At 57.2% G+C, this 5,649-nt stretch overlaps 3 non-coding genes across 3 annotated transcripts; 1 reads left to right on the top strand and 2 right to left on the bottom strand.

Moving 5' to 3' along the window:
• Positions 1 to 267: 267 nt before the first annotated feature.
• TRNAN-GUU (transfer RNA asparagine (anticodon GUU)) lies at positions 268 to 341 on the bottom strand. The gene has a single exon. It is a non-coding gene; the product is annotated as a tRNA-Asn (tRNA).
• A 2,606-nt stretch (positions 342 to 2,947) lies between these two features.
• Positions 2,948 to 3,021, top strand: TRNAN-GUU (transfer RNA asparagine (anticodon GUU)). Its single transcript has one exon. It is a non-coding gene; the product is annotated as a tRNA-Asn (tRNA).
• Positions 3,022 to 5,115: 2,094 nt separating this feature from the next.
• Positions 5,116 to 5,279, bottom strand: LOC117309780 (U1 spliceosomal RNA). The gene has a single exon (XR_004524080.1). It is a non-coding gene; the product is annotated as a U1 spliceosomal RNA (small nuclear RNA).
• Positions 5,280 to 5,649: the final 370 nt, after the last annotated feature.

A 5,649-nucleotide genomic window follows, 5' to 3' on the forward strand; every position in this document is an offset into this window, starting at 1 on the left:
TCCAGCTTGAGTAGGGGATGGCCGCCACCCGTGTGCGTGTGCCTTCATCCTCTGGCAGGTGTCCTGGAACGTACAAGACACATGACTTAGTGAGGGCAGCCCTCCAGGTGGTGCAAAGAGACCACGGGCACCGGGTTAAAAACCGGGAGCAGGCGGAGATCATCAGCTGGGTGGAGATTCCGGGAGAGGGGCGCTGGGGAGGAACTGAAACGGCAGGCGCATAAAAGCGACAGCTGAGACCTCGCTCATCAGATTCTAAGCCAAGTCCGTCCCTGGGTGGGCTCGAACCACCAACCTTTCGGTTAACAGCCGAACGCGCTAACCGATTGCGCCACAGAGACGAGCGGCTGCGAGGCATTCTTGTAACATCCTGGAATCAGAACGTATTCCCCGTCCCTTCCAACCCCAGCGGAAAAGAGATTCAAATGTCTTTATCTTATCCAACCTCGCCGGCGCTCTCAGAGACACTGAGTCTCGTGGACCGTGGACACCGACCCCGAGTGAGCTGGGGGCTCCGACGGAACAACGCAGGGCCCACGACCATCCTCGCCTGCTCCTGGCCGCCTCGAAAGCGGCCCCTCTACACGAGACGACGGCCGCCTGTCTTGGGCTCTAGTCCTCCATTTCCCACTCGTGATCGGCCTCACCCGTCGCGCTCACCGCAAGTCCCCCTCCAGGTCCGGGTGGTCGTACGGGGGAAGGACAGCAACCGGCTGTGCCCCCACCGTTCTGCCCCCCCTGGGCGCCTCCAGAGAAGGGCTCCACGAGGCACGACCCGGAGTTTGCTCACCAGGCAGCCCCTCGCCCGGAGCAGGGCCTGGCATCCAGCAGGCGCCCAATAAATGCCTCGCGGAGGATGCATTCCGCCGCCGGGGCCCGGCGTGGTGGGTAGACCAAGAATTCTTATGCCACCTGTAAGGTTTTAGTCCTCGAGGAACCTAGATTTTTCAGATCGGCTGTTCTTCAAAACCTTTCTTCTAGCAGCTGATTTAGAACCAGATAAAAGTCCTAGAAGGGCCAGGAGGGCACCACCCCGACCTGCTCTCAACTCCCCACCCAAGGCGGTGCTGCGGCCTCAGCCTGCGGGCGCAGGTGTCGGGTCTGAGAGGCGTGAAGGAGGAAAGCTGCAGAGGAGAAAGACGGCTGGGCTAACGTGGATCCGACCACAGCTCCGTAGGTCCCCGGTGGAGCATAGCGGTCGTGGTGTGATTGGTGCGGTGATGGGAGCCTGCCTGCTTGGGTCTGAATTCGAATCCTAACAGAAAACGGGTTTCCCGTGCCTGAACACCCCCGGCAACACCGTATGGTTCTACCTTTTGGACTTGGTGCCTTGTCCCCTACTGGCCACAGAGCAGGCGGGCGAGGTGGCGAGCCGCACACCTCACCGGAGGACTCCACGTTCTGAGGACCCCCCGACTCCGCCCGAGACCCCCACGGCCTGGAGTCAGCATTCCCTCCAGCTGCGCCCTCGCTGACGCTCCCGGTGCCGCCCACTCTGAGGAGAGCGCCCGCGGCTCCAAGAACAACCTTCTCCTCTGTCTGGGAGCATTTGGCTGGGTTGATCGGAATCTGCCCTTTTCGGGCCTCACACGTCTCGGAAAATCCTAGGGCCTAGCGCCGGCCCTGCATGGGCCTGGAGGAGTCGCTGTGTTCCTGCCGGTTGGAGCTTGGCCTGCAAAGAAAGGCTCCCGCCGATTTCGATTTCCCCGGCCTAGGCTGTGCATGCTAATTCAAGACTCAGGAGCTGCAGCGACCCAAAACAGTGAACCTCTCCTGTCGTTGTCTTTGCGAATGGCGTGCTCCTATACATAGAAAAATCCTCCATAACCCACACAAAACTACCAGAGTCAACAAACGAATTCTGTATAATGGCAGGGTACAAGATAGACAAAAATCAGTTGTTTCTATACACTAGCAGTGAACAATCTGAAAAAGAAATTAAGAAAACAATTCAATTTACGATAGCATCCAAAACGAATAAAATATCTACGAATTAACTTATCCAAGGAGGTGAAAGACTTCTAGACTGAAAACTACAAAACATAGCTACAGGTGATTAAAGAGTACCTAAGGCAATGGAAAGATAGCCTCTACGGATCTTTCTCTCTCTCTTTCTCCCTCATACTCCCAGGTTGCCTAGCCCAGCCGTCTTTCTCCTTTGCAGCTTTCCTCCTTCACGCCTCTCAGACCCGACACCTGCGCCCGCAGGCTGAGGCCGCAGCACCGCCTTGGGTGGGGAGTTGAGAGCAGGTCGGGGTGGTGCCCTCCTGGCCCTTCTAGGACTTTTATCTGGTTCTAAATCAGCTGCTAGAAGAAAGGTTTTGAAGAACAGCCGATCTGAAAAATCTAGGTTCCTCGAGGACTAAAACCTTACAGGTGGCATAAGAATTCTTGGTCTACCCACCACGCCGGGCCCCGGCGGCGGAATGCATCCTCCGCGAGGCATTTATTGGGCGCCTGCTGGATGCCAGGCCCTGCTCCGGGCGAGGGGCTGCCTGGTGAGCAAACTCCGGGTCGTGCCTCGTGGAGCCCTTCTCTGGAGGCGCCCAGGGGGGGCAGAACGGTGGGGGCACAGCCGGTTGCTGTCCTTCCCCCGTACGACCACCCGGACCTGGAGGGGGACTTGCGGTGAGCGCGACGGGTGAGGCCGATCACGAGTGGGAAATGGAGGACTAGAGCCCAAGACAGGCGGCCGTCGTCTCGTGTAGAGGGGCCGCTTTCGAGGCGGCCAGGAGCAGGCGAGGATGGTCGTGGGCCCTGCGTTGTTCCGTCGGAGCCCCCAGCTCACTCGGGGTCGGTGTCCACGGTCCACGAGACTCAGTGTCTCTGAGAGCGCCGGCGAGGTTGGATAAGATAAAGACATTTGAATCTCTTTTCCGCTGGGGTTGGAAGGGACGGGGAATACGTTCTGATTCCAGGATGTTACAAGAATGCCTCGCAGCCGCTCGTCTCTGTGGCGCAATCGGTTAGCGCGTTCGGCTGTTAACCGAAAGGTTGGTGGTTCGAGCCCACCCAGGGACGGACTTGGCTTAGAATCTGATGAGCGAGGTCTCAGCTGTCGCTTTTATGCGCCTGCCGTTTCAGTTCCTCCCCAGCGCCCCTCTCCCGGAATCTCCACCCAGCTGATGATCTCCGCCTGCTCCCGGTTTTTAACCCGGTGCCCGTGGTCTCTTTGCACCACCTGGAGGGCTGCCCTCACTAAGTCATGTGTCTTGTACGTTCCAGGACACCTGCCAGAGGATGAAGGCACACGCACACGGGTGGCGGCCATCCCCTACTCAAGCTGGACGTCATAAATCAAGCTCCATGGCACCGCCCGCGCGGAGTATTCACCGCCCCATCTCAGGACGCCTCCGCCCTTTCGTTTGGGACTGTCGCTTTCTACTGAAAGTGATCTGCAATCAAGGCAGAGTCAACGCAATTCCTGTTCAAAATTCTTTCTTCTGCGTTTTCGAACTGCTCGCTCTTAATCCCTTGCAGTACATTTCCTTTCAGACAGTGTAGTTTTCACTCTTCACGTTAGAGCGGGTCTTTTTAAAATGTTCCCCGTGTGTGTGTGTACATTTAACTGTTTGAAGTCACGGAATACACTTGGAATAAATGTTTTAATGTCCTCCTCTGGTGATTTTAACATCGGTGTCAGCTCTGGGTCACTTGCAAATGACCGAGGTGTCTCTGCATTATGGAGAAGGGTCATTTCCCCTGGCTCTTTGGATACCTCAGAATCTGTGATGGAATGCCAGGCATTTGTGAAGGGTGCCTTGCTGGAGAGCTGTGTGTTCCTGGAAACGCTGAACTTTGTTCATGGACGCATTTAAGTTACTTGCAAACTGTTGGATCGTTTCCGGTCTTGCTTCTATGATTTGCGAAGTGGTTCCGAGCAGCGCTCAGTCTGGGGCTAACGAGCTCCCGCTACTGCCGCAAGACATTCCTCCTGAGTACTCTACCCCCTGCCCTCCTGAACTACGATGTTTTCTGGTTGCGGTTGTTTGTTTGTTTCCTTCTAGTCTGTCCGCTTGGGAGGAGGAGCACTATCTGTGCGAGCCTTGGTCCTGTCAAAAATTTCCGCCGACCTCGGGGAGTTTCCTCCGAGAGCTGCACGGCTCAGGACTGTGCTGCACGGTGGCGGGGGGCCCTGCTGCCTTCCTCGCTAAATTAGTTCTAGCATCTCTCCCCTCTCTGGGAGTCTGTCCTGCGGACAGCAGCTCGTTCGGCCTCCCTGGACTCACAGCTCGGCTCTCAGCGTAAGAAGGTCCACACTGGATTTGTCCTCGTGTGCTTTGCTGGGGAAACTCTCCAGGCAGTAAAAAGTGGAGGGATTGCTTCCCCTCCCGCAGGGGCCACTCCCTGCCCTCTTTCATTAGATGGGCCCGTCTGCCCGCCGTTTTAGTGTGTTTGTTTGAATAAACTGACTATTCAGCGTTGTGGGGCCACTGCCGCGGCCGGGCTTCTCCCTCACTGCGAAGATCGTGAGCGCGGGCTCCAGGCACGCAGGCTTGAGTAGTTGCCGCACGAGAGCTCACTTGCCCTGTAGCGCGTGGGATATTCACCGTCGACCAGATCTCGAACCCGTGTTCCTTGCATTGGCAAGCGGATCCCTTATTCACGGCATCCCCGGGGAGGCCTAGACGGCCGGTCTCCGGGAAAACTGTTTTGCACGTTCCCCGGCTGGAACTATTACTGTTGTTTGAGGCAAGAGCGCAGATGCCGTTCCCGTGCCTGCGTGCGGCGTAGCACTCCCGTTTCAAAGTGCAAGGCAGGAGAGCAAACTACCGAACCTCTCAGCGTCTTGCAAGGCACAGACCAGCTAAAGTCGAACTCATAAGTACTAAAGCAAACTCTCTGCGCTTGCGCGGAGAGCTGACACTCGTTTCTCCCCCACGGGAAAACAAACAAACAAAAAAAGCTCGGTTATCGCGCACCCTTTCGTAGCCACCAGCGTGGCGGTGCTGCAGCACCCGCACGCTGAAACAACCACCACAACAACAAAAAAAAAAACCAGAAGAAAACGGCGCGCGACAAGCGGGAGCAACCACCGTCTTCACCGACCTATTGCCACAGGTACGGGGCCCCAGGAGTGTCGTTGCTTCATTCTACCGTTAGCACACTCGTTGCCAGGGGAGAGCGCGCACGCAGTCCCCCACTACCACAAATTACGCAGTCGAGTTTCCCCTATTTGGGGAAATCGCAGGGGTCAGCACACTCGCAGTGCAATGAGTGAGCCTCACCCTGGGAAAACCACCTTCATGATCATGGTATCTCCCCTGCCAGGTAAGTATGAGTCGTTTTCCCCGCCCCCCCGTACAGCCTTAGACGCCTACACTGTACACACACGCTCCCCACCCACCCTCCGCACCCCCTCCTCTTCCACGCCTCTCAGCCCCTCCAAACCACTCTGCTAATAAAATCCAAGCAACTTCTCCCGAAAACTTCCACAGCCCGGGAAGTGGCTCGCCGGGAATTGTACCCCTACGCTGCAAGATTTACATAAGCCAAGCCCCATTCCTGACCTCTAAGGCGGCTCCTCTCCTCCAACCCCCGCCCTGTCCCCGCCCTGCCGAGATGACCAATGGGCGGGCCGGCTGCTGAAGGGGGAAGTGACGTCATCATACCCGCCCACTTCGGGAGTCCACCAAGCCGAGGTAACAC

Source organism: Tursiops truncatus, chromosome 1, assembly GCF_011762595.2.
Source record: "Tursiops truncatus isolate mTurTru1 chromosome 1, mTurTru1.mat.Y, whole genome shotgun sequence".
In the NCBI taxonomy this organism is placed as follows: domain Eukaryota; kingdom Metazoa; phylum Chordata; class Mammalia; order Artiodactyla; family Delphinidae; genus Tursiops; species Tursiops truncatus.